The 26464-nt window shown below is 39.4% G+C and overlaps 1 protein-coding gene across 7 annotated transcripts in view; it reads right to left on the bottom strand.

Moving 5' to 3' along the window:
- Window positions 1-26464, bottom strand: part of ESRRG (estrogen related receptor gamma) — a 380477-nt gene that overhangs the window by 15087 nt on the left and 338926 nt on the right. The gene's annotated exons all lie outside the window — the stretch shown is intronic.

Raw genomic sequence — 26464 nt, 5'->3', positions numbered from 1 at the left:
GAAGATATGATGTTTTAGAAGAATTAAGGTGATTATCACAAAGAGGAAAACTCTCTTTGAACTTTAGCCTCAGGGGAAAGAAAAGTAACACCCACCCTTCTCAGAAAAGATGCTAATTACTTCTGTAGTGGCTCCTGCCTCTCCTACACTTGTTGGAATAACAGGGTGGCAGATTAAAGTGCCAACGGAACAGCAGTCACACCATCCTTCTTCTGAGGGCAACCAAAAATTGAATAAATGCCTCTTAATGAATTTAACTCCTGCTTTTTTTCCTCTTTTTTTCTTCCTGCTGTCTTTCCTAATAGGATCACTAAGGGCAAACATCTTTACTGTCTTACCTTTTCAGACTCTTGTTTACAGAACCTGTTAATTTATTACATCAAACTGCTAATATCCCAATCACATTAGGAGCTACAAAACAGTATGGGAGAGGAAGTGATTTTCCTGGCCTGTTGGTGAAACGCAGTAGTTTGCCAGTTGGCACCATCAACCACAAGTACTTAATAAAATCATCAAAGGGGATTAGTCAAGCTTTTCTTAAAGGGTCTTAAGACATGTCTGAGGCTTTCATTTAGTTGTTTATGGAGCTGCTTACATGTCCTTTGACAGGGTTCCTGCTGTAAGAACATTCTTTTTGGTGTTCAATTACACTTACATGTATTTTTCTGTTTTGAAAGCTGAGAGCTGCAGTCAAGCAGGAATATATCATAAACTAGCAAATCTGCAAGGCATCGACTCCAAACAAGATTTTCTCTATAAGCACTAAGCAGCAAAACTAATACAATAAAAAAGAAAACCCCACATCCAAACCACCAGGCATCCATAAAAAATGAAACATAAAACTGGCTGCATGCTCTCTTATTTTTCTACCCCCTTCTTATTTGTTTTCATTTTCTCTTACTGTCTTTTTGAGTCTTGTGATAGAACTGTAGCTCTCTGCCTTCAAAAAAAAAGCCCACAAACCCTAACAAAAACTGAGCCAACAACAACAGGAAACCCTTGAAGAGGTGACAATGGGAAATAACACATCTGCGATAAAAATAAATAAGAGGGAAATGGCGAAGAAATAATCATTTGAAAGGTTATAGGGAGGAATTCATGATTTCAATTAGCTTCAACATTTCTGTTCCTTCCCATCTTTCAAGAACCAGTTTTTCTGCAGTAGCAGATGGACAGGGAATGTAGCCTGCAGCACCGTCCTGTGACAGCCCCATTCTCCCTCCCAGACACTGCTGTTAGTAAATAGATTTACACATTCTCCAATCTCCACACATCTTTCTGCCGAATAATTAAAAGCAGGATGATTAGTTTATTGAGTGGAAGGAGGAACTTTTTTATTGAGGTCCATCCACGATTTTATCAGGGCCAGCACTTTTACGGTTGTCATGAGGGTGCAGGCATCCAATTTTTCTTATCTGCCTGATTAATACAAACGCTGTTTCAGGACGCATTAATTAACAGATACAAATCTACGTTCTCATGGAAGGATCAATACAGAGAAGAAAAGAGGCATCAATGTGAATTTAGTGCTGATGATGGAGAAGGCACTCTATTGACATTTACGTGCATAGAAACTTTAAAGTTGCAGTGGAGCCCTTTTGTCCCTGTGATTTACAAATTAACAATTTTTCAGGTATAACAACGTTTCACACACTTCTGAGGAGTTTAATTAAGCAAAAAGCAATAAAATCAGGTTTGATTAAAAAAAAAGTTTAACCTGCGATTTCCCTCTACTCTTATTTTTCCCCTGAAAACTCCCAACTTCTTTATCTATTTTAATACAGGTTTGTTGTTTTGGGTTTTATTTTAATAAATAATGCTGTTTTTCAATAGCACTTATTGTGAGCCACAGTCAAAGGAAATTACATATGCCCTGAGAAGGGAAAAAATGGGATGTTGCCTATAATTTATTGTACTGCACTCTTGAAAAATCTGCATTCTGGTGCAGTAAATATATTAATTGTTTTTATATGACACATAAGAAAATCAGGATATTTTTTACATTGCAGAAAAACCGGCAAACATAAACTATGCTGTTCTGCTCTCCAATAATAAATCAAATAAACATGATTATTTTCTTCCTGATCGAAGTAACTTTCCCTTGAAAGCCTGCTCAGTGAAAGCATGTTTTAAGTTTTAAAGGCATCCCTCATGGGAATGTAAAAGTGCATCAAGTTGTAATTAATCTGTTTCTGTTTTGTTTTGATTTTTCAGAAAATGCAAAAGCATCCAGTATGCCTCTTGTATCACACCAATGCCCTTCTAATAGCTGTTCAGCAAGCCACAGTTAAAAGAACAGCTTACACAGGCATACGAATTTACATACAGAGATTTATTTTTAATTGTTTGGGGAAGGTTATACTCATTTCATGCCAAACTGGGCTCTGATTCTGTGAGCTTTTGTTATATGAATCCCTTAGATCAACCTTGCTCTGTGTCAAGTGGACATCTGCTATTTTAAAATGCAACTATTTTTAAAGAAGTCTCCAAATGGGGTGAAATACAGTTCCAGCTTTCTGGATGGGTGTTAGCCTCCCCAGTCTCAACTGGGAAGCTCATTCCAAACTGCCCCGAGATGATGCATGATGGTGGGGTTTTGAACTTTGTTGTGCATTGTGTGGGTCCTTAAGAGTCTTGCAGGTCATTGTTTTAAATGTAGAACTGCATAATGGCTTTTTAAAATACAATGTTGCGCACCTTTTTCCCCTTTAGCATGTACCATATTGGTGACAACTTTGATCTCCTTCCATCTCCCTCCCCAAGTCAATGCCATTTAATGTATCTCAGGCATTTGCTAGCAGGATGACTCTGTACCTTGACCTGCAGTTAAATAGCATGTTTATCTGCGATGCGGCGCACTCCTAATAAACCAGATGACAGTTTGCAGTAACGTCATTTGGAAGGATTGAAAGGCTTCTCAAGAGTCAGGTACCCCTGAGGTAAGAAGCTTGAAGGAAGCATGTTTTGTGCCAACCCTCCTGCCATCTTCTACTAGACGCTCGTGTGCTTGACAATGATGCCATGGGCACTTGTCAAGATTTTATTCCCTTTTTTTTTGTGCCTAGCAAACTGATGCACTTTGCAGTCAACTTACAAAAAAGGCTAAGCATTTGAAAGTGTGAAGGGCAAAAAATATCTGATGGCTAGACTTCAAAAATACACTTTCATTTCAGAAAGCATAAATGTTTATTTCCTGAGCTGAGTGTTGACAGAAATAGGCTGCAGCGCAGGCATATGAATTTAACCCCTGGTAGGCATTCTTTTCAGCGCGGGTTTTATGTGGCTGAATGCAAGCATTGTAAATCTACAGGGTGTCTCGTAATATCAGTTAACAATAGCATTGATTTGCTGGTTACAGATTTTCTTCCCTTTTTTTTTTTTCCCCCCTCTTTCTCCTCCTTTCAGGGTCTGTAGTGTTTCTTCAGCTAAAAATAGATACTTTTCTACAAACAGCGTATCACACTCAAATTGTAATTATGCCGTAATGACTTGCTGAGATCACCGAGTGTGGATTGAGAAAAGGTTGATTGAGCAACCAAACATATGCTTGGTTTTTTTCTCCTTTGCATACCAGTAAACCCAAAGCTCAAAGGAAGCAGAAATAAATAGGTAAAAAGGCCTTATCATTTTTATTCTAGGCGGGGAGCTGACCGCGCTCTGCAGCGCTCCAAGCCAGCTCCAAACACAGTTCACAGTCTCTTAGACAGGGCTGCTTAAACCACAGATCTTTTCAAGTGTCAGCACATGCACCACTTGCTCTCTATTTCACATCGCACACAGCTCCATGCTAAGCAGGGTAAATCTTTTATATTCCTGAAGACCCTTTCCTCTACTTCATTAAGATGGACTTCATGGACACTAACTCACCAGGGGCTAGAGTGAAGCAGCTGCAGATGGTCAAGTGCCAAAGTAAGATCTGTGCCTTGCACACAGCACTCTGAGAACTACTGGACAAAATAAAACCAAATAATACAGTGGCTGGACTTATCCCTACCATTATTTTCAGCCTTAAAAATTTGATGTGATGCCTAAAGCAGGCTACTTGGACTTGAATCCGGGTTTATTTCATTTTGAAGGGAAGAAACTTCCCCTCCTCTGTTATGGGTTTAGAAATCCAAATATTTAATCAAACCAGGGATGAAATTGCTGGCAAATCTGGGAGATGCTTTATTTTTCTGATACTCACCTCCCATTTATTTTACCACTTGTTTTTGTGATTGTTAGCTTTAGGAGTGAAATATTCCTCTTGCCTGCCCTGGCTCGCACTTCAAATATCTTCATTTACATTTTTTATAATCAAAGCTGTGCTTGAAAATGACATGTTCACCAGCGTGTTGCAGATTCAATATATTTACACAGTTGAAATATCAGAGTTGGGTTTTTAAATTATTTACACTTAATTTTGATAGATTAACTTCCTTCTAAATGTTTTATGGGTACTGATGTTTTGAGCGCAATTTCCTTATTTCAGAAACAATGTATAGTCACCACTGTCAAAAGAACAAACTGGTACTGGAAACACCCTTTAAAAAACCTTTTCTTTCAGCCCTTTATTTAGAGACTGCCTGGCCTCAGTCAAATGACACTGGGCCAAAGGCTTATTCTGGCTTCACAGAAGTAAATGTAAAGAAACTTCATGTCAAGATCAGACTCAGTCCAGTGCGCTCTCAGATGTAAAGCTGTCGCTCTGCCCTCCTCTCCCTTCCTGGCACACACTCAGTGCTTCCCGGATGCACTGTACAACTTCATCTGGCTTCCAGGGATGTCAACAGAGGCCAGTTAAATTCCTGCTAAGGCTACGTAGTATTTTCTAGACATGATGCTGGTATTTGCTGAAGGAAAGCCTGGCCACCCCTTACTATTATTCTCAGATATCCAAGGAAGAGGATGGCATGATCAATTTTTTTTAGAGTACATTTAGAGCTGAGTCTCCCACATAGATGTGAATTAAGAGATCCTTTCTATGATATTAATCCAAGAAAGAAACAGATTTAATTGCATTTCAAAATACTCAGTAGTCTAAAACCACCTATTAAGACCCCACAAACATTTCAGTGGTCATGAAAACCATTAAACAGAAGGAGTGTGTTCTCACTAATCACCAAACATATTTCACAGATTATGGATGAAATTTGATGGAAGCTGGAACAGAAACAGACACAACTTATTATGCCAGGGTGAACCCATTATTTCAGTCTTTTTCTTCTCCTTTTTCTCTTTCTGTTTTTTTTGTAATACCCATTTGCTCATGAAGCCCCTGGTCAAAGGGCTAATAACTGCACATGATGCTGTAACAGGATGAAATTTAAGTATGTAAGTATATAAGTATTTCAATTGAAAGCTCAGGTCACAAAACAAAAAAGCACAGGTATTTGCCCCAACTTGAAAACCACAAATCAAGTTCCAAAGAATAAACTACAACTGATGAGAAATACAGCCAAAGGCTCAATGGATGCTGTTTGCTGGATTCAGCTTCCAAGCTATTTAGAACTGATGTGCTACAATTAAAGTTCTGTTTAGAAATCAGTTTCATCCAGTAACTTCCGCACAGTAAAACCGCTGCCTTTCCTGAGCAATGCTCTGCTACATAGCATCTCCTTCTGCCCCTATAGCAAAGCTCTGCTCTGTTGTGAGCAGCGCTCTCTGTGCTACGAGTTGTGACTGCCATCTGTTAGCTGTGCGGCTGGGGGAGAGGGAAGATCTGATTGCATACACAGAGGTGCCCAAGAATTACTCTGACTCGAATATAAAAAGCAAAATGCTTTTGGAGAGCGCTGGGATGTCTTCAGCCAAGCCTGTGCATTTCCTTGGGTTTTATTTAAGTGTGTTTGTATTCCTAACTCTTGCTTGTCCAAGTCCTTATAAAATATACATATTTTCCCTCATATTTTATACCACGAAAAAATGCCTATGATAAGCACTTTTTCACTAACACCTACCAGTAAGATGGGAAATGCCACACTGAGCACTAAGAAACCCAGGGCTTTTATCGCAACGCTACTTTCATCTCACTGAAACAACAGCAGAGAGGTGGCATGGCAATAAAAACGCATTCACACTGCACGTCTCTCTCAATCCATTATGAACAATGGATTCTCACTAAGCAAATATTCCGTTGTCAGAAGTATTTGCAACACTGGATTCATTCAGCAGGGCTAAGTAAGTGAAGTTCACAGCAGTTTAAAAGCAGCAAATTAGACATTTACAAACAGTGAAGATGCTGCTTGTCTAGCATGACCTTTCACTCAAGCTATACAAAAAGGTGTTAATGTAATTTAAATACTAGTTAGAAATATTTCTGGTTTGCCTTCTACCCTGTGAAACCTTACATGATAACACTAAACAGGAACAATTTAAGTTTGTAATTTCCTCCCAGGGCATATAGTGAGATGTAATTCCCTACAGTTCAAATTGATTAATTCTCTATAGTTCAAATTGATTTCAGGACTTAAATCAGAGACACCCCTCTCTAACCACCCAAATATTTCTGAGTAGCTACTTTTAAATTTCTTATTTCTAGCCACAGTACAAGTTCTTGTGAGCTGCTTCTTCAGCAATAGTAATGGAAAGGAGCTGGACAATGTGACTGATTAAGAACGTCTTCCTGACTTCACATAACCATCTGCAATTGCTAATACTCTGTAGTAAAACATTAAAGTTATAAAACCTGGTAAGTCACCCTTGCTTCACAACAGATTTGGTTAGACCTCCATGAATGGAGTACTTTATAATGGCATTTCTGGAAACATACAGCTTGAGGCTCTGTACTCCTTTAACTCCACTAATTTTCATTTATTATTCCAGTGTTCACAGAGAAAAAGGAAAATATAAGACAATAGATTTAAACAGATTAATACTTGATTTTCCCTTTGGTCTGCTTTTATCACTGGAACTTCTACAATTTTAAATAGCTTTACTGCAAACTCATAGCAACCACCTATTAAAAAAAAAGCCACGCCAAACACTTGTATTTTGATTTATCACTAGATGCTCTGAGAACAGAGGAATACCTGGTAAGTAGTAAACTGCTTTCTTTTTTTCCCCCATATGTTAGACAATTGGCTCTCCTTGTGCACTACCTTCTCTGCAGTGAGGTTTTGAATTCTAAGGTATCGACAATGACAAGGTTGTACAATTCAGACTAGCAGTCCAATATGGCCCAATGTAGCTGTAGGTCTCCTTAAGGTCAACAATATGAACTTGCAGATTCCTGAGGGTGGTCTTTCCAATGCAATACATATGTGATCTGATCTGCTTACTTAGAGTTAACTCTTGCAGTTGTTTAAATTGTAACCTTTGAACAAGGTTTGGTTAAGAGTATGGGGATCTTTTCGTACTTTTACTGAAGATAGAGGCAAATGACATGACACTGTGCTCCTAAAACCATCTTTGCCCCTAGACTTGAAAAGCCTGTTGCTGGGGTACTGCATTTTGTATGAAATATACTTTTTAAAATGTCTGGCATATTTTGAGGCATCACCTGTGTGTCCAAATATTTGCATAGGAGAAAGTGGAGCAGGAGTGTGTTTATGAACCTGATTGTTTTCTTTCACTGAGCCTATCTAAAAAAAAAGACCAATCATATTTTCAACATAAATATTGATTCCACACTAACTTTCCTTCAATATGTTGTGGACATATGTATTTGAGTATGGGTACTCTAAAGCCAGATTTGTGGGGGAAAAAATAGAAACTACATTCTGTCATTTGTAAAGTGACTATAGATAAGAAACAAGTATTATGGTTAGGGCTGAATCTCTCTTAAAGTCCAATCCAGAACACGGTAACACAGTTGAGAATAGTCAGCGCTCTACATGCATATCCTGTGTGCTGTATGCCTTTATGCCTTACCTAGATCCTTCAAAGAGTTCAGCTAGCAGAAATGAAAACACACTCACACACAATTAAACAAAAGGAGCCCACCCTCTTCCCTTTTTTCTTTTTAATTTTTAATGAACTAAACAAAATAGAAGAACACAGACTTTGAGAGAGGGCCCTAACTGAGCTAATAACAACCATCAGCATTAGTTCAGGTACTGCTCGCATCAATCTCTGTACGCAGCAGCCTCCCAACAACTGCACACACAGACTGGGAATATCAGGAAATTCTGAGTTCAATTTCTTCAGCCTGGTGCATATTAGGCTTCAAAACCAAGTTTGTTGGATTACTAGGTGGTGGGTTGGGTTTTGGGTTTTTTTCCACAGAAAAAAGGGATTTCTTGTGCGTTCAATACATGCTGCCTTTTATTAATAAGCTCTATGGGTCTGCTTTGAGAGCACTTTTCCTCATTGCTGGGTCACTGCTGTTTGCCTTTTGCTCCCCTGGGAAAGCCACCAGTCATTTCCTCACTGAGAGCTATGGCAATCCCTGCTCCCTCCATCTTTCCATCAGGCAAAGCCAGGTTTCCAGGAATTCCCCAATCATGTTAATAATACGAATCCAATACTGGAATGTATTAGCATATGGAGACAACCATGCTTACGATCCAATCACTGTATCTGTGTTAACCCTGCATGTGCTGAGCTAGGTAAAATCTCCTTCCATAGCCAAAGAAAAACTTCAGGTTGTAACATTTTGGGTATATATACCTTTCGCCCTTGGCAGGAAAACAACACTGTCCTACACACCTTCCTCCGTCTTCCGAATTGTTCCAACTTTTCTGCTGGTTAGTTGATGTTCTTAATGCGCTGCAGATGCCAACAAATTCTGCTGATGCTTACAGTCTCCCTGGTTACGTGGGAAGAGTCACACATATTCTCCTACATGAATGCGAAATTCCAAGTTTACCTAGCCGAGTGTGTATGTACCATTAAGATCATCTCTGGAGGCTGTGTCTTAAGTCTACAGCAGTCCACACACAGGAGAAAAAAAGAAGAGAGAAAAAAGAAAGAAAGAAAAAAAGGAAGCTGCCTGATTCTAATACACCTAATTAGCCATCGGCAGACTCTTAATTGCATACATTAGGATGATTCCATAGTGGAGATTAATTCTAAATATACCCAAGCAGCTGGTTAAGATGCCATGGATTACAGTGTGGACTGTACTTTTCCACTTAATTAGATATCAAAATTAAGCAGCAACAAGCATTTTGACATAACGGGGATCAAGCCGCCGCTTGGCATCCCAGAGCTGCACTAAAGTGACCGCTAAACAGAGCCGCACAGATGGAGAGATATTAAATGCCGCACTGGAAAGTAATTTCAAATAATAAAATATCAATATTTACATTTTAATTACCCCTACTGAGAGCCGCTCTGTCATTTTCACTATTGCCGACGCAGCAAGGGGTAGTGGAATGACATTGCGGCTCTGACTGCAATGACTATTTTGTTTCCATTAAAGAATGACAAGTGTTTTAGAGGCAGTGACACCCAGTGTGTGAACAAGAATGACAGCAGATCAGAAAATTCCTATTAAGGGAATAAATGACTCAACAAGAGAATTGACTTCAAGCAGCCAGCTCCTCCTTGAAACACATAATCCTTTCTAGATTTGCTGCAGAAAGTTTATTATTAGAGGTGCCTTGGAGAAACCTTGGCTTCTCATGAAATACTTAGAGTGACAGGACCTTACATGATGACTGGTCAATTTAAAACCGATAATACTCAATGCTCATCCCATCTAAGAGTTTGTATGAATCAAAATAGTTTGAGGGAGGCAAGTAGTGAAAAGGAGACTCCTTCCTGTATGACCTGTAAGTTTTGATGGTGCACGTAGAACACCGGGGTTATTTTTGCCATCTTTTCATCAGTTTTACTACTATTGGCGCAGTGAGTACTCCACACCCCATATGGCTCACAATTTGCTGGCCTTCAGAATTACACCCAGAGATCGATCACAACAGGTAATGTGTACATGCACAGGTTCAGGCCTCCTCTTTCTCCCTGCGTATTCCTTGCACATATATAAACACTTTTTCAGTATGTACATGAGAAACCTGTGAGACACCTTTGCAGCACCTTAGGAATCTAATTACTTCTGATCAGGTCTGAGGTCAACCTCATGAAAAATATTCTATTACATCTCACATGCTGCATTTAGAAAGAAGAAAAGGAAAGAAGAGAACTATCAAAACAGCAAAGAAAAAAAAAAGAGCCTTCCTTGGGGATGTCTGTCAAGTTGCTGAGATCTTCCAAGAATTTCAATGGGCTCAGACATAAGAAAGTGCGTAAGAGAAAATCCTTGCTCAGTACACCCCAGTACGCAGCTAAGTGACCCTCCTCTTCAGTCATGGTATGCATTTATTTAATAACGTGCAGAGCTCAACTTCTACAAATGTGACAAATGGCCAGAACAGAACACGGGGGAAAAAAAGGCATGAACATTTTTACGGAACAGGAAAGGAACAGCTTTATGGCAGTGACTACTGCAGGAGTTTTAGAACCAGCTTTGACATTAAGAATTAGCAGTAAAGTACAAAAACGTTACTCTGACATTAGCTGCTTAACTAGTTGATCTTTTTCTTCTCTTTTTTCTTCACTTCTTTTACTCCCCCCCCCCCCTTTTTTTTCTTCCCTCTCTTTAAGTACCCAGGAAGCACTTCTTAAGCATCCCTAATGCTTTTAGGACAAGACACTTCCCCATTTCTCAGCCACTAGCACCTTTTAATTTCTGAAAGAGCCACGGTTGAAAATCTTAATTAATTGTTCCATACTGCTTCAGGATCATTATGCAATGTAATAAAGGCCGTGTAATTATGAAATTTTACAGCCATTACCAAGGCTGATGGCTCGTATTTCATCCTCAGCTGGACCCAATGGCTTTTAGCCACTCAGCTCCCCTTTGATGAACTACAGACAGATCTATCAGGCCCAAACAATATCCAGGCAAGGCGGCTATAATAGCTACCTACAGATGAAGCCATAGATAAAGATAAACTATAAATCTACACACAAATGCAGGCACATTGCCTCAGGATGACAGAGGGGAGAGGATGAGACACTTGGGAAAGCTGGCGGCTTGCAGAAAGGCAACCATCTCTCTGTCTCTCTTTTTCAGTTTGGAATTTGTTTGGTTTCTTAAAGATGTAAAACCCTCACAAATTTCTCAAAAACGAGAAAAAATAAACTACCTAATTACATATTTTTTTTAAGGACTATGTATTTTTCTATTGAAGGCAAGGGGTCACTTTATCCATCTATTAAATTTGACGAAGGGGATTTATATGGACAAATCAACTCATCCTCCAAACGGAAACATCCTAGTCAACAAGTTTGCAAATCATATTCTTAAAAGTGAATCCAGGTTACTTGCTTCTGAGACAGAAAAAAGCAAAACATCACTGATTTCTAAATGCATTATCCTGAGCAGTGCACAGAGGTGAAGTTAGATGACAGGCTTTCACTGGAGGCAGCACCGGAGATGCAATTTCATGCAACATTGTCCTACATTATTTTATTTTCAGTTTGAAAATGAAAATACTTCTCAAAATTCAATGCAAGTTAAAGAAACAAGGGGATTATATATGATCTCGGTACCCACATCACCAGAATGTACTTTATGGAGGAGACCTCCATCAATGCCCTCTTTAATTTAAGACTGTAGGCCTTCCAAGTATGTACTGTTAGTCCCTCCAGAGTGAGACAAGGCTGACTAAATGATCTCTAGGTGAGAAAACAGAGGTGGAGAGCTGCATCATCCTGACTAACTCTAAAAGAGTCCAGGGAAGAGTGTGAAAAGATTAGCTTGAGAACGGCATCTATTAGTACCCCTCCTGGTAGCCCTAGGCTAGTTGTGAAGCTGATGTCGTGCCCATGGCTGAGGCTAAAAGCACCTCAGAAGACAAGAAAAGTTATGAGAAAAATACCAACAGTACTCTCTGATTCCCAAGCAGCAATTGTTTTCCTCCAAATAGTGATGTATAAGAGAATGCAGAAGTATACATAAATTAATAGTATAAAAAATAGGTCTAAAGCTTTTATTCTCCCTGTCTCATAACACAGACCAAGCACCCTTACAGTGAAAATGCAGGAAATTCCAACTGGAAGGACAGAGGGAAACTTCATTTACAGAGTAACTGGACTGAGGAACTCCTTGCCAAAGGATGTCACTGAAACCAAGAACACAGAGAGGGAGCTGATGCTTACACAGCCAGCCAGAATAGCTCCAGGAATAATAGTCCAAATCCAAATTACAAGGACAAGGATGGTTTTCTTCCTTATTTAGCCTAATCTCTAAGCACAAGGAATTACAAAAAGTTTTTCTGAGGCTTCATACCTACTATGGGTTTCATGTCCCTTCCCCCGAGGCTAATCGCTGCTGAAGACAGTAGAGTACATGTTGATGACCTATAGCATCCAGTTCTTACTTTCCTAAAATCTGAAGCCTCAGAATTTGGGCTTTCCTTGTGGTGTTTGGCGCCGGCTCCTACAATTAGAGCTCAGAACAGATGAGCTCAGGGACACGTGCCCCACACAAAGAGCTTCAAAATCACAGCAACTGAGCTCTCACTCTGGAGCTGCTAACTTAGAAAGACTAAAATAACAGATACAAAAGAGCCACAGTGTTATCATATACACAAAAGCAGTCAGGTGTAAGCGTGTGTTTGCATAAGCCTGTGTATACATGCATTCATACTAAGCAAACGCAGGGTATTCTAGAAGCTACCAAAATGAGTAAGGATCACCTGCTCATCAACTTGCACTCTTTGCTTATTAAAGTTGTTGGGGTTTTTTAATATAAAGTATTGTCTTGCTGAAGGACAAAATAATAATGTAATCACCCAGGTCAGATCAGAGAAGTATTTCCTCAAACAAGGTACAGTCACAAAGGGTCTCTGGTCGACAAAGCTGTAACTGAAGACAGGCAAGAGAATGTTTGATTCGGGTTTTTCCAGCATAATGCTGAGGATGCTTGTTTGGTTTTTGTCTTTTAAGGACCAGTATCTGCTGTTAACATGCTTTACTGAAACTGCACGTGTGGCAGGTATTCACTGTACAATGGTGTGAATTGATCTATTCCTTGCAGTGTTATGTGGAAGCATCATAAACATCCTTAACGAGAAAAAAACCCAACAAAACAAACCCCAATTGAAAGGTTTAAGCATACATAGTAGATTAGAACATCTAAAATACCTGACTATACAGTCACTGCTAGACTCTTCTTCCTGCACAGCATTTTAAATTGCCTTCTTAAGCTCTAATAAGTTCCCAGAATTCAGTGAAGACCTCATCTAAAGCACAGACTATGAAAACTTAGAAGACCGGGTGCAGACAAAATACCTGGCAGATCTTTTATCTCCTCCACTTCCCATCCACTTGACTCATTTAGCCAAATTAGCATCAACCTCACGGATAAGCTCTGTAGCTCTACTTCTTTTTATGTTCCCACTCACTCATATCAGTAGGGTGAAAGGCAGATACAGTCAGCAGGAGCATTTTTCAGAGCAGAAACTTGAAGTAAGAAGTAAACGCAAAGATGTTATTTCTATTTCTACCAGAGGCAGTAGTACCAGTTTGCTACTTGCTAATAAAAATCATGATAATAATGAGAAAACACACATATACCACCCTACAATTTTTATTCTACAAAAGACTTGCATGAATTTTTACTCTCTTTCGTAAATGTCCAGTCTGTCAGAGAATGTGTATCAGTATTCCATATGGAAGATTACCGCTGTGATTTTAATAACATACAGCAAAGAATTATTGTGCTGGTCCAAAAGTTAGGCTGTTCATTTGTACTTTACTGCAAACTGCCTTAAAACAGAACTGGCTCAGGCATGGCAGGATGATGTTTACTGTTGCCTAATATGGAAAAGGAAATCAGCTGAAAGACTTTCATTTTACTATTGGGCTTAAAACATTTTCCTTCTTCAAGTAATCTCCCCCCCCCCCACCCCTCACCCGTTTAATAAATAGTTACATGCAGTTTACATACAAAGTGTTTTTAAGAAACCTGTTTTAGAGAACATGTAAAGGAGATTTTTTGCTAACCCTCTAAAATAACCTAACTGCAGTAAGACCATACTCAGACACAGAGGAAGAGATCAGCATACATACAGACCATGAACAGAAGGGAAATGGGGGTATAATTGTATGTTTTCTCTTTCAAGATTCACCTAACGTGGCACAAAGCTGCTATAATGCATGCCATGCTTTACACCGATTTTCTACACTTGGTATTCCCTAGCTGAATCGTTTCTGTAGCCTATGGTGATTTTTTTTCCACAGCAAATCAGCAGTTTTTCAAGAGGTCTCTGTGCAACCCAGGAGTATGACATTTACTAATGTGTTGAGATTCAGGGATTCTCCTTTGTAGAAGCCAACACTAATAAGAAAGATATGGTTCAGTGTCCTGGGTATTCTTCCCAGTTTTATTAATTAGATGGAAAGCTTCTCCCTCAGGAATACTGCAAGGTATTTATTAACACTCCAGCCCACAAACTAGAGTAAATTTACAGTAGTGGAGGTAGCTGTTACATACACCGGCTCTTGTTATCAGCTTGGCAGGGATAAGCAAAAAACCCCCAGAGCTTTAGATTATGATCTTTTTCATGATATTTTAATTGTGCTTCTTAATCTGCTAAATTAAAAACTATAGTACAATCTTACTCAGATCACTGACAAAAAAGATCCTATCAATTTGTAACAAAATGTATGAATGCTCCTATCTCTTTTAATTCTACGGAGAATTTAACAGTCATTCAATATGGCCACAGAGTGACTAAGACAAAGTCCTTTACAGTTGTGCCATCTTATCCTTCAGCACCTTCACATTTTATTTCAAGTCTCCCATCTTTTAAGGCCCAGATACCCTCTCTAGCTTATATTAAATATCACCACCTTGTTCTCTTCCTTCATGTTCAATACGATGAGCTACTCCCACCGCTGCCTTAGCGAACTGGTGACTGATAATGACCAGGCAGGCACATAGTAATATCTCAGTTACTTACGGGCTTTACAACAGAGGCATTAGGTATGCTCAGAGACACTTCATGTAACCACGTTTCTCTTATCACTGCTTTCAGCCTTCCCTTTCTTTGCACTCCTCTCCTGCCGGACCCTCTTATTCCTTCTGGGCATCAGTAGGCCAATTTAAAGCATCACCGGTGATACCCTGTCCCTAGTTTGTGCACACTAATTTACTTACTCTGTTCTTTTCACTATATAGCTCTCGCTGCTCTGGAAAGCTTTACTTTGATTATGACATGAGAGTTGGGCTTTATTTTGCATTCCTCACTCTATGTTCTATATTCTTACAACCATAAAGTGTTGGGCTCTACCATCTGGTATTTGGACACATTTGTCTGTACTTTTAGAAACTACACAGAAAGCATTGTTGTGCTTTTTGTGGATGTGCCATTAGAGAGCTCTGAAGCAAAACTGCAATGTGCAAATACTCCTGGATCATCTTTTGTTTCTTTCTTGTCCCATGATATGCTTTCAAATGCCTATGTCTTGCTGATACTTCTTTGTGGTGACCAGCCACTCATTATGGCTTTCCTTATGGACTTTATCTGCTCTAACAGAGATCTGAGAAGGAAAGAGATGAGAACTTCCTCATGTGTCTTGTCAAAAGATCGTGTTTGCTGGGGTCTCACACAATGTTGGGTATCAAGGCCAAATCATCACTAACTCAGTGATGTTTGTGCAAGAAAAGCCATGAGAAGCGGCTCCAAAACTCTCTTACAATAATTCACTGCTGCTGTGATTGGCTCTGTAACAGAGTTCCAGTTGGAACATTCTCATTGTGTATTTATATTTTCATTCCTTCAGTATTAAAGTAACAATTAGATTGACAACAGATCCCACTTAGCTATCCTCACTGCACAGGGCACACATCTTTTAGAGTTGGCACTTGCCAAAAACACCCTTGTCAAACAGCTAACTAACTAACTATAATCAGCAGTTTTCACAAGTGTATCATAGATGCTGCTGGAGGTATAGATGAAGCGTGAGGTACATGTTTAGAAGAAGAATACAAGAAGGACAATTTAGTCTCCCAAAACTATCACTGACTTTTTCTCTGTGATTCTGCTGGAGTCACTAAATCCCTTCCATCTCACAGTGTTTCTGTGCAAGCTATGGATGTGTGTATATATATATTAATTCAGAGGGCTGCTGAGCTATCTTATCTGTGTGATGCTTGAAAACAATGAATATTTTCACCAAAAAAAAAAGTCTACAAAGTATATTCAACATTCTTGAGAAGTATATGAAAGGGATGAAGGGATAAACTGGCTAAAATGTTTAGAAAAGGATGGATAAGCTCTAGTCTATAGTATATAAAAGAAATAAACAGGTGATGCATTGTGCTCACATCTTTCAATCCTAGCATGCTGTGAATCATATTTAATGTTTTAAATCTATAACGCTCAAAGGACTCTCAAAATTGGAGGTATAAATCACGGTTTCAACATAAGGAAGTTAAATGATTTGCCCAAGGTCATATGGTAAGTCAGTGTCAGAGTCAAGAAAGAGACTTAGCATTCAGCTTCTAGTGTTGGGCTGTCCCAATGGATTATGGCAGATCTTTATTTCTGGCTTGAACTACAGCCCTCTGAGGCTAGTGGAAAGAGCCCTGCTCACATCGATAGGCTCTGAATCAAGCCCACATATGGAACAGTTTCATGTTCTTTCATACTTCACCTACTAAGTATGAAGGGGAAGTTTAAGTTGAGCAGCACCAACAGAGTTTGAGATCATTTCTACCAAGGTGACCAGGTTTTTTCCATGTATTTCTGCCGATGCAGGACTATGCCCACAGAATGAATGCATTCTGCATTGTACTAAGATGAACACAAAGTAAAACCAGGATCTTAACCACATAGTGCTGACTTTATAACACTGAGTAAGAGGGTCAAGAGCACTAGTGTTATAAAACTGTAAACAGACATTGATATTATACTGTATGAAAATGCATAAAATACATTTAATTAACTCTAGGTAGTGACACAGACTGACAATTCAAAACTGAAATTTCAAAGCTATGCCTGACACCTTTTGAGTCATCTTGATCTCTCAGGAAGATACATATTTAGGCCAGATTTCTGTACATTTGTATGTATTTTTTTTAATATCTGAAAAATGCATATTATTTACCCAATTGCCAGAAATGTCTCTTGGAGAAATACATATTTATTTTTAAAAGCAATCCATATATTATTTACTCTGTGGATGAGAATGACTTCAAAAAAACCGTTCTGGTCTGTCAAATAAAATACATATTTATAAATGGGTTTTAAAATGCATATTATTTACCCAATGGAATGTAATGGCTCTGCTAGCGCCATCACATGTAAATATGTAATTAGCCAGATAATAAAGAATCCCTACAAAATTTCTCTGAAAAGCCTGAAATTTCCACGTGTGAATCTACAATACCTTTTACATTGTTATTATTTTGTTTTTAACCAGGAAAGGTGATTGCCCTATGCTAATGACTAAGGCTTAGTCCCTATTTTAAAACCTTGCTAGCTGTGCAATTATACAGGACATAAAGTTGAATCCCACGTTTCTTTCTTTTCAAATTAATAATTTACAATTCTCATCTTGCAGTTGGTGCACCTGGCCTGGATCTTTCTGCCAGCCCCATGGACACAGACCAGACTCTGCATAAAGCAGGGCTCCGTTCACAGCAGCAGGGCTAACTGAGCGCTTGGTTCAGTAAGGAACTGAGAGCACGTGCTACGATTCAGTGTAGTTCTCACACAAGCTTCTCCACACTGCTAGCCAATGCACCTGCAACACTGCTGGGCCATCTTGGTGAAGGCCTGCCAATCTTGTACACTGCCAAACTTTACTTACTTATTTATCTTCACACGGGTTATTTTCAGTGGAGTGCTAAAGAGCCTCAAAAATCCCTTTTTCTCGCGAAAGTGAGGGCAGGATTTGAGACAAGCAACTTCATGGACAAAAATCTATTTTATTATACAGTCCTGTATGAGTTCGTCTTTGAAAGGATGTAACTTAATAGAAGCGGCCACCCCACGTGGTTGGGAATTTGCTAGGAATGGGAACTGCTAGGCTCTGCCTACTAAAAACAGATACACACTTTCAAACCAGAGTGAACAGTACCATTTTTAGGAGTGCATGGATGTACTGAAATAAGTGTCATACATTAAGATGTAAATTTTATTCTCTGAGCTGAATACCAGGTGATTAATTCTGATAGCATAGTGATCAATTGGTACAGATGCTGCACCTGAGTAATGTTTGTTTCTGTACACATCGGTAACAGAGGTGCACCACTAACACAGGTGGTACTTGCATAGCTGTGCAGCATCTCTGATTTCCTGAAAACACTGGCATTGTAGTTAGGTTGTATGTAGTTCTGCCAATTTTTTCAATTAGACCCATTATTGACGTGATAAAAGGCAAATTAAACATACCATGGTAGTATGAAAATTGGTTAGACAGAACATAAGGTTCTGGTACTGAGCTTCTTAGGCACATGGCCTCTCTGCACAGCTTTTACTCATCAAAAGTCTCTGGAGATTACAAAAACAGGGGAGACTTCTGCAAGAGACCTAGGCAGCATTAGTCTAGCAACCGAGGAATGAGACATCCAGGAATAAGGTAAAGAGACCTTTGGAAAAATGTGCCAGGAAGCTCAATCTTTGTTAAGAGAGCAGAGCTAAAGTTGCTTAGTTGCTTCATTTTAAACCTAGAATAAACCTCTTGTTTTTATGAAGCTATCACAGATTTACACCAGCCTGAGGATAAAAATACGTAAAAACAGGTTAATGACACCTTTTGAAGTGTAATGACACCTTCAGAAAAGCATGAAGAAATACTTGTTAATTAATGGTACATTCTAAGTTATCTAAATCTCTGGCATGTGGAATAAACACCACGTGCAGCTCACAAGTACTTCTTTGCAATTTTGATGCCAAGAATGAATAACCTGCAGTGACCATCCAGGAGTTTACGCATTCGTGATTGCAAAATCACTCTCCCCACCTTTTGGTCCTTAGCAGGAGCTCAGCACAATGGGGAACCCAAAGCAAGCAGGTGTGCTCACAAGCAAGCCTCTTCCCTAATTTCCATTTAATTCATTTACCAAATCAAATCAAACTGCTATGCAAAATCTTTTTCTCACGGAGGGAGCCAAAGGATCTCTCCAAAAGCCACTCCAAAGCAACAAACATAACTGACAGGATGCTGCAACAGCAGGTCCAACCAGGGCACATGGCTCATGGCAAGAAGTTTCTTAAGGTCAAATACAGTAAGCCCACTGTCTGGCTTTGGTGTGCTGGAAACCTACATAAGGCAGCACAAGCCTACAAAATCCTCTTTTCTTATTTCCGCAGAGCTGCTTGTGTCGTCCCACAGACACAGTATTTTGCACTCTTGTGCTTTCTCATGTCACTCAGCACTGTAAGAAGGTCCAGTAATATAATTTACAGCGGGCCCACATTCTTGCTGAAATCAGCAGTCTGTCTACAAGCCTGTACTTTTAGGGTCTGCACCCTATACTATTAAAACAGTCTAAAATAGCTGGGTAAAAGCTATGCTGTTTAAGACAGGATCTGGGTTTCTTTTGCCACTAGTGTTGCCAGGATATCAGCTTATGTCTTTTTCTCTCTTGAAAAGCATGTAAACTGTTCTATGCGAATAGAGTAATTAATGGAAAGCAAGACATTGCGAATCAGACAAGAGACGTATCAATTAATCCCTGGGATGCACATGAGGCAATCAATTTTCCCAAATCCCAAATCAATTTAAAAAAAAAAAAAAGAATGAAGAAAACCAATTTGAATTTCCACTCCTTTAAAAATATGGGGATGGGAGGACGAGATAGGAGGAAGCATGAGAGGGAAAACTAGGGATCAGGCCGAGTCAGCACAGGTTCATGAAGGGCAGGTCCTGCTTGACCAACATGATCTTCTACAATAAGGTGACCTGCCTGGCTGATGAGGGAAATGTTGTGGACATTGTCTATTTGGACTTCAGTAAGGCATTTGACACTGTCTCCCACAGCGTTCTCCTGGAGAAACTGGCTGCTCATGGCCTGGATAGGTGTATTCTTCGCTGGGTTGGAAACTGGCTGGATGGCTGGGATACAGATTGGAATTGATGATCTTAAAAGTCTTTTCCAACCTAGTTGGTTCTATGATTCTATGAAGCTGGTGTGCCAATCCTTCTCACTGTTTTTTCTTCACTGTGTTCTGAAATCACTAAAGGTGAGCTAACCTCCAAAAATTATGAAAAAGTAATCTGCGTTAGTGGAAAAACCTGAAGTTTCAGATTAAAATGTCTAAAAAGAAAAGAAGAGAGAGGAAGAATGTGGCGAGTATTAGGAAACTTTGGGATTTCAGTCCTACATGTGCACAAGGTGCCTGCACTGGGAGAACGGGTAATGTTTCTCTTTCTGTGCTCTTTTGTGCACCGATGGAAGTGATGTCCTACAGCATTTCAAGTCATTTATTGAAGTTTGGTGGTGGTAGTGGGAATGTTGTTAAGGGAAGTAAAAAAAGCAATGTCCATTTGAAGCTTGTCTGTGAACTTTGCATGAACCGCCAGGAATAATGTAGTGTGATGACAAGCCAGTTATACCTTCCACTAAATTTGCTGTCTGGAATGAACTGAAATAGTGTTTGGTTTGTGTAATTACGTCCATCTATCTTTATATTCCAGCGGCATATCGCAAATTGAAAATACTAAAAATTGACTGTTGGTTCTGATATTTAATGATTGCCAAAGACAAGACGATGATTTATTGGTTACTTACCGATGTGACACATTTGCATCTTATTAGACGGAGATTACTATTCCTTAAAATGCGGACGAGGCCTGATCATGTCTGATGGATTGATTTGATTTGCAAATGTAATCAAACTAATAAGAGGGAAAAAATGAGCAATAATGCCTTGTTTTTCAACTGGCAATCACTCCCCTGCCAACAACGCTGATATCCCTGACTAAGCAGCCTTCACACGGTCTTCCTGTCTCCTCAAATAAACAAAGGGATGCAAAGAGCTTGATAAGAGGATAACGAGCCAAGTATGGATGTAACATGGACCCCGTACCTCAGCACTGTACGAGTGTATCAACGGGAGTACCAGGATAGGGCTTACTGTGCCTTAATCCTTAAAAAGCAGTGAGCAAAAAGCCAAAGAGCAAAACTCAATGATAAAAAAAGCTTTTGCTGAGTGAGGAGAAAAACAACTTTGTGAGAAAAGAAAAGTGGTTTTAATTTAGGGAACCCCAAGAGAGAAACACTCCTCACTAGTACAAAAGTTACAGAATAAATACCTGGAATTCTTCAACCTGATGGGAAGTTAATTGGGGAGTGTAGTTTGGACAATATGATTTGAGCAATTAGAATCACTGGCCGTAGCCACAGCATCAGAGAACCTATTTCCAGAGGCATGCTGGATGATGTTTTAAAATCCTGCCAAATACTAAATGCAGGCTTTCTGTAGATTTTTATCTGCACCATATCGATAACATAAACAGTTAAAAGAACGTATTTCACAATAATCATTCTATCATTCTGGCCAGATGCTGATGTTCCTGTAAGGGCTGAAATATGGTTGTAGATAAGAGCAGACTCTTACTCTGTTTACAGTAAATTACCCTAATTCTCCACAGTAGGATTCTCTTCCATAATAATAACAATAATAATGATAGTAATAATAATAAACAACCCTAAAAAAGCTTTGTGCAAGGAATTACACCAAGGCCCCCTTCCCCCTTTAAACAAAAGTGGTAAGTCAAGCAGAAGGCAAATAATAAAGCTCTGAGATCCACGCAGGTTTCACATTGTGACCTCCATATTTAGGGATTGATCCAAAGCACAGTGAAATCACGGCAAGTCTTTCTATTGGCCTAAATAGATTTTCATATAGACCTTTACTGAAGATTCGAGTGTGAATGCTGACAGCTGAGGAAGTGATCCCACAAATATTTGAGAACACAGAGAACTCTGCACAATGGAAATGTCTGTGTAAATAATGTGATTGTACTACTAAAATATTTTCCAGACTGATTGCTAATTTGCTTCTCTAAGGGATATTCAATAATGTTAAAGAAAAGGGAAAAACAAAACTTGCTTTAGGGAACAGCTATTATGAAGTGTCAGGTTAAAACCAAAGTTGAATATATAGCTCCAATTACCATGCTCAAAGACCTCAAAATATTTTCATAATTTAAAGTTTTACAGCTCATGTAATTTATACTTATTTTAACAGTGGAAAAGCACCCCAGTCAAATTCCAATGAAATAATTACATTTTGCCTACCTAAAATTCTCACCGTGTTTTTTAATTGGGTAGGACACACTTCACTGCTTCTCCTAAATTGTTTAGTGTTGCCATTCAGCATAAAAATAGCTACCACTTTCTGCCACGGAGACAGTATACTTGTACATAGAGCTACTGATAGCAAATTCTAGTTCACCTGTGCTGGCTGTAAGCACTGGAACTCAGGAGACTCTTGGCAGCCTGTGTTCCTATCTCCCCGTCATAAGCTCTTTTTAGGTGTATTTTTTTCCTCCAAGCAGGTTCTCTGAAAGATTGTATGCCTGTCATTGATGCTGCTTGGTTACAGTTATGAGCATGCAAATATTCCCTGTCAACACCCTCTTCTCTTGACTTTAATCTCCCGAAATGCCCATCTAAGCCTCTTGGCAGACACTGCCCTCTGTAGGCTTATCATACTGATGGAATTATCCAGCACGGCTCTACCTGCATTCCCTACATAGTGCCTTTTTGAAGAACCCTGTTTCCCAGTGGCCTTTTGATTACAGAGACCATTGTGTGCTCCACACATGAGGACTGTAGTACACAGTAAGTTAGACATCATCACTGAAGTGGTAGGCGCAATCCTGCGATCACTGTGAACTCCAAAACTGCATTGAATGTATTAGGCAAAGTGTTCAGCACAAGTCATTAATGGTGTCTGTAAAATGTTCATTAACTTGAAATGCAAAAAACCCTCTTCAAAATAGAATCCCACCAATTTCACTGAATGAAGATCATCTGGAATCCACAATGCATATTGCATGTTAAATCTGTAGCTGAAGATTCACTGCCACTACACAATGTGCTCCCGAATCTACAGAACAGTTAACTTTATCTCTGGGAAACTTCAAAGCACTAAAAAGTGAAGAAGGGATCACAGACTAAAATGGCTTTCTACAAGAGACTGATACGGGAAAAGACTCAAAATTCTTCTCACTGCAAGCACAGTTAATCAATGACAGACACAAGGTTCATGGCAACTTCCATGTGCTACTAGATATAGCTTGAATCATAGCGAGTTTGGAGCCTAATGCCTGCTCATTAAGGCAGGCATGATGCTACAGCATAGTTAGAAGAAATCTCTAGCTAGAAATACGTGCTGCAACCTGCTAATGTCATGACGTATTTATGACAGTAAGCGCAACTTTGAACAAACGCATGAGCAGCAGCCATTACATGCTAAACTGTTGCCCCTAATCTAACAGCAGATTTGCCCCTGCCTCTTGTTCACCCTCATCACAACTCTTTGCCATAGCGTTCTCATGCGTAACATGTCAGGACCTGGTTAAGTTAGCTGGCTCTACTTTTCAAGTGCCATTTCCATTGAACTGGGAGTCTTCGGTGCCTGTAGCTGGATCTGATTTCAATATTTGATTTCACCTCAATTGATAATGCAGCTGATGGTGCACAACATGGCAGATGAAAACATCTTGGGGAGAAAGTTCAGAGCTGGACTACAGAATTTCCACTCATCTCTAATATATGCCTCAGGAGTTTGGGATGGAAAATACCATGGGTAAACCAACACTGTCGGGGAACTTTCTGTTTATGGAACACGTTTTCAAATGGAAGGAAGGTTGCATGTTTTTTTTCTTGCATTGAAAATTACCCAAATATTCCTGCCTAACATACAGTATTAAATTTGGAGACAATCAATTAAAATAAAGTGAACAACTGATTTAAAAGTTATAGCCAATAAGAGTTTCATGTAAGTAATCAAATGTAGGAGCATTCAGTATCTGCATTCTTTGGATTCTGTGTCTCCTGTGTTTCTTTCTCCACTCATGTATGTGTATACATGTGTGTGTGCATAAATGGAGCATCGCATAGTGAAAAAGCCTGCTAGCAGTGAAGACACGAGTTCATAAAGCTCTGGTATGATCCAGCTGATGCAGAAGGCGATTACTGCAGACTCATTTTTTACAAACTGCTGATTGTGTTCTCAGGTTGGATCAAGCCTTGCCATTACAACCCAGGTGCTATTCCTATACTAAATATAACCAGGCCCAGGTCACCATGTGCCCTGCCAGAAATGTGCTGACTGGCTAAGGGGGCCTTGCAATTCAAGGTAATTAATCCTATTCTAATGTAGGTTAAGCAGGTGTGAAGCTGAACTCATCCAGAGAGAAAGTAGAGGCATCCTCAGAACTACAGTATTTAACTGGTCTCAGCTGACTTTAGGAAATTAGACCATCCTGTGTCGCTGACCCAGTCATACAGGTGGAGACCTGTCTGCTCTAAATCCAGTCTGAGCAACTGGCTCTTCTTCTTCTCTCTCATCCCGTCCTGGATTTACAGCATCAACACACATGACTGAAAAGCTGCTTCCCACCCATAACAAAGCAAATATATTTCTGCCGGATATGTTTTGTTAGATGAGGAAGTTACCTGCTTAGTTTAAAACTGACTAAATGGCTACCATAAGAGGGCTATGTTGCTCTGATTCTACTTCTGCATTCCCAGCATCTGCTGTGATCCTTTTACAGGCCAATTTAAATGACACGTAACATTTATGATCTTATTTCGAACAAAGCTTTCAGGAATTTTAAAACTGCCCCCCCCCCCCCCCATATTTGTTTGAATGTTCTTTAAATTCTGAATCTGGTTGAAAAAAAGCCTTATTCTTCTAGAGGAGAGGAGGCCTGTAAATACAGAAGTGGTATTTAGAGAACATAAATGCTAGGCTCAGTTCTGCAGCATTTGCCTTTGCTGCAAATTCTTTACCTAAAGAATAAAGTAAAGATCTGTTCCTATTTCCTTACTGTGTTTATGAGCAAGGCATCTTTCTGCCTTGCGGCCACACATTACATGTAAGAAGCTGGCCATAAGAAGCTGGTCATCTTTGAGGTATAAATTGTACAGTTAGGGAAAGTTTGGGAAAGGAAACCGCCTCAAAGACTATTTTGGAAGTTGAAATTCTTTTGCACGGTATGCTCTTAACTGGCAGTCTTTTAATATAGTTGGCAGTTGAACTAAATTATGTTAAATGACTTTAACATGACTGAAAATCTAATGTGACCACCCACCTCCTGTACAGCACTCCAGATGCTGTCCCAGTTGCAAAAGGGTGTTATTGCTGAAGTCTCAGATTCAGCTTGCTTACGTATAAAGGTTAAGTTACATTTAGACTTCCTACGCCCTGGTAATAAGATTGATTCCTTGTTGGCTCAGAAGAAGGAAAACTGTTACTGAGTCATCTGCAATTTACACAGACCTAATCTAGTAAACCTGTTTGTCACACAAACAAAGGTGAGGATTGTTGTCCTCTAAGTGGAAATACTTGCTGAAAGCTCAATTCTGCACATTGCTGCAAAGTCCTGAGGTGGTGTGTACGCACATGGGACAAACAGAACTCTCAGCTCCCGCTGATATGCTGACTACTGATGGGGGTTTATCCCTTCCGGGCCAGATCCTTAAACAACAGAGGCTGGCATGGCACATTTGACTTGTATGCCCATGACAACTGATCCTACCGAAGGCTCTTGGTCTGTCTCTACAGATTAACTGGGCAAACTACCGTATGTATTTCCTTTTACAAATTCTTGCTGTAATGCCTGATTGCTGAATAAACCATTTCCTACATTTTTCTTTTGCATTTTCTTACACACCCCTCAGAAAAAAAAAACCCAAACAACCCAGATGTGCTAACAGATTAATATTTTTTTCCTTTATTTTCCTTCTCCTTTCTTCTATTCAGAATCACATTCGACCACTTTTAAATACACAACGGTGTATTTTTTGCCTTGTGGTATTTCAGTAACACAATGTTTGCAAGTATAGAAGCAGGCTGTGTAAGTCAAGTCTACAAGTCACCCAGGGTAATACAACATTCCTGATTTTGCTAGAAGAATAATAGGGAATGGCTGCTACATCTTTTATGCTCTTGCATTTAAGAATCAAATAATCGCCATTTTTGTTTACAGAACGAAAATGAACAGCACTGGCATTCATTACTGTTGATTTGCTCTCTTTTTATTAATCATTTCTTATTTTTAAAGGGCCACAGGAGTGAACAACATAATGCAATGGTAGGAAGATATTTACCAATTTAGCACCTCATTATAAAACTACTCAGAAACCTCTTTGTCTCTCGTTTAACATAATAATTATTAGTGGCAACAAAAGTGGATCCCACACTTGCACCATGATTAGCAAGTGATGAATTGGGGTTGAATATATTGCATTTTGCTAAGTAAACCTTATTGTATCCCAAATCCTCACTCTAAAAAACATCTAATTTTAAGAAAATAATTTCCACTCCTGTTTAAATGCGTGTTT

The sequence above is a fragment of the Strigops habroptila genome, chromosome 10 (assembly GCF_004027225.2).
Source record: "Strigops habroptila isolate Jane chromosome 10, bStrHab1.2.pri, whole genome shotgun sequence".
Lineage (NCBI taxonomy): Eukaryota > Metazoa > Chordata > Aves > Psittaciformes > Psittacidae > Strigops > Strigops habroptila.
The sequence above is the reverse complement of the archived record's forward strand: the minus strand, read 5'-3'. Positions and strand labels throughout refer to the sequence as shown.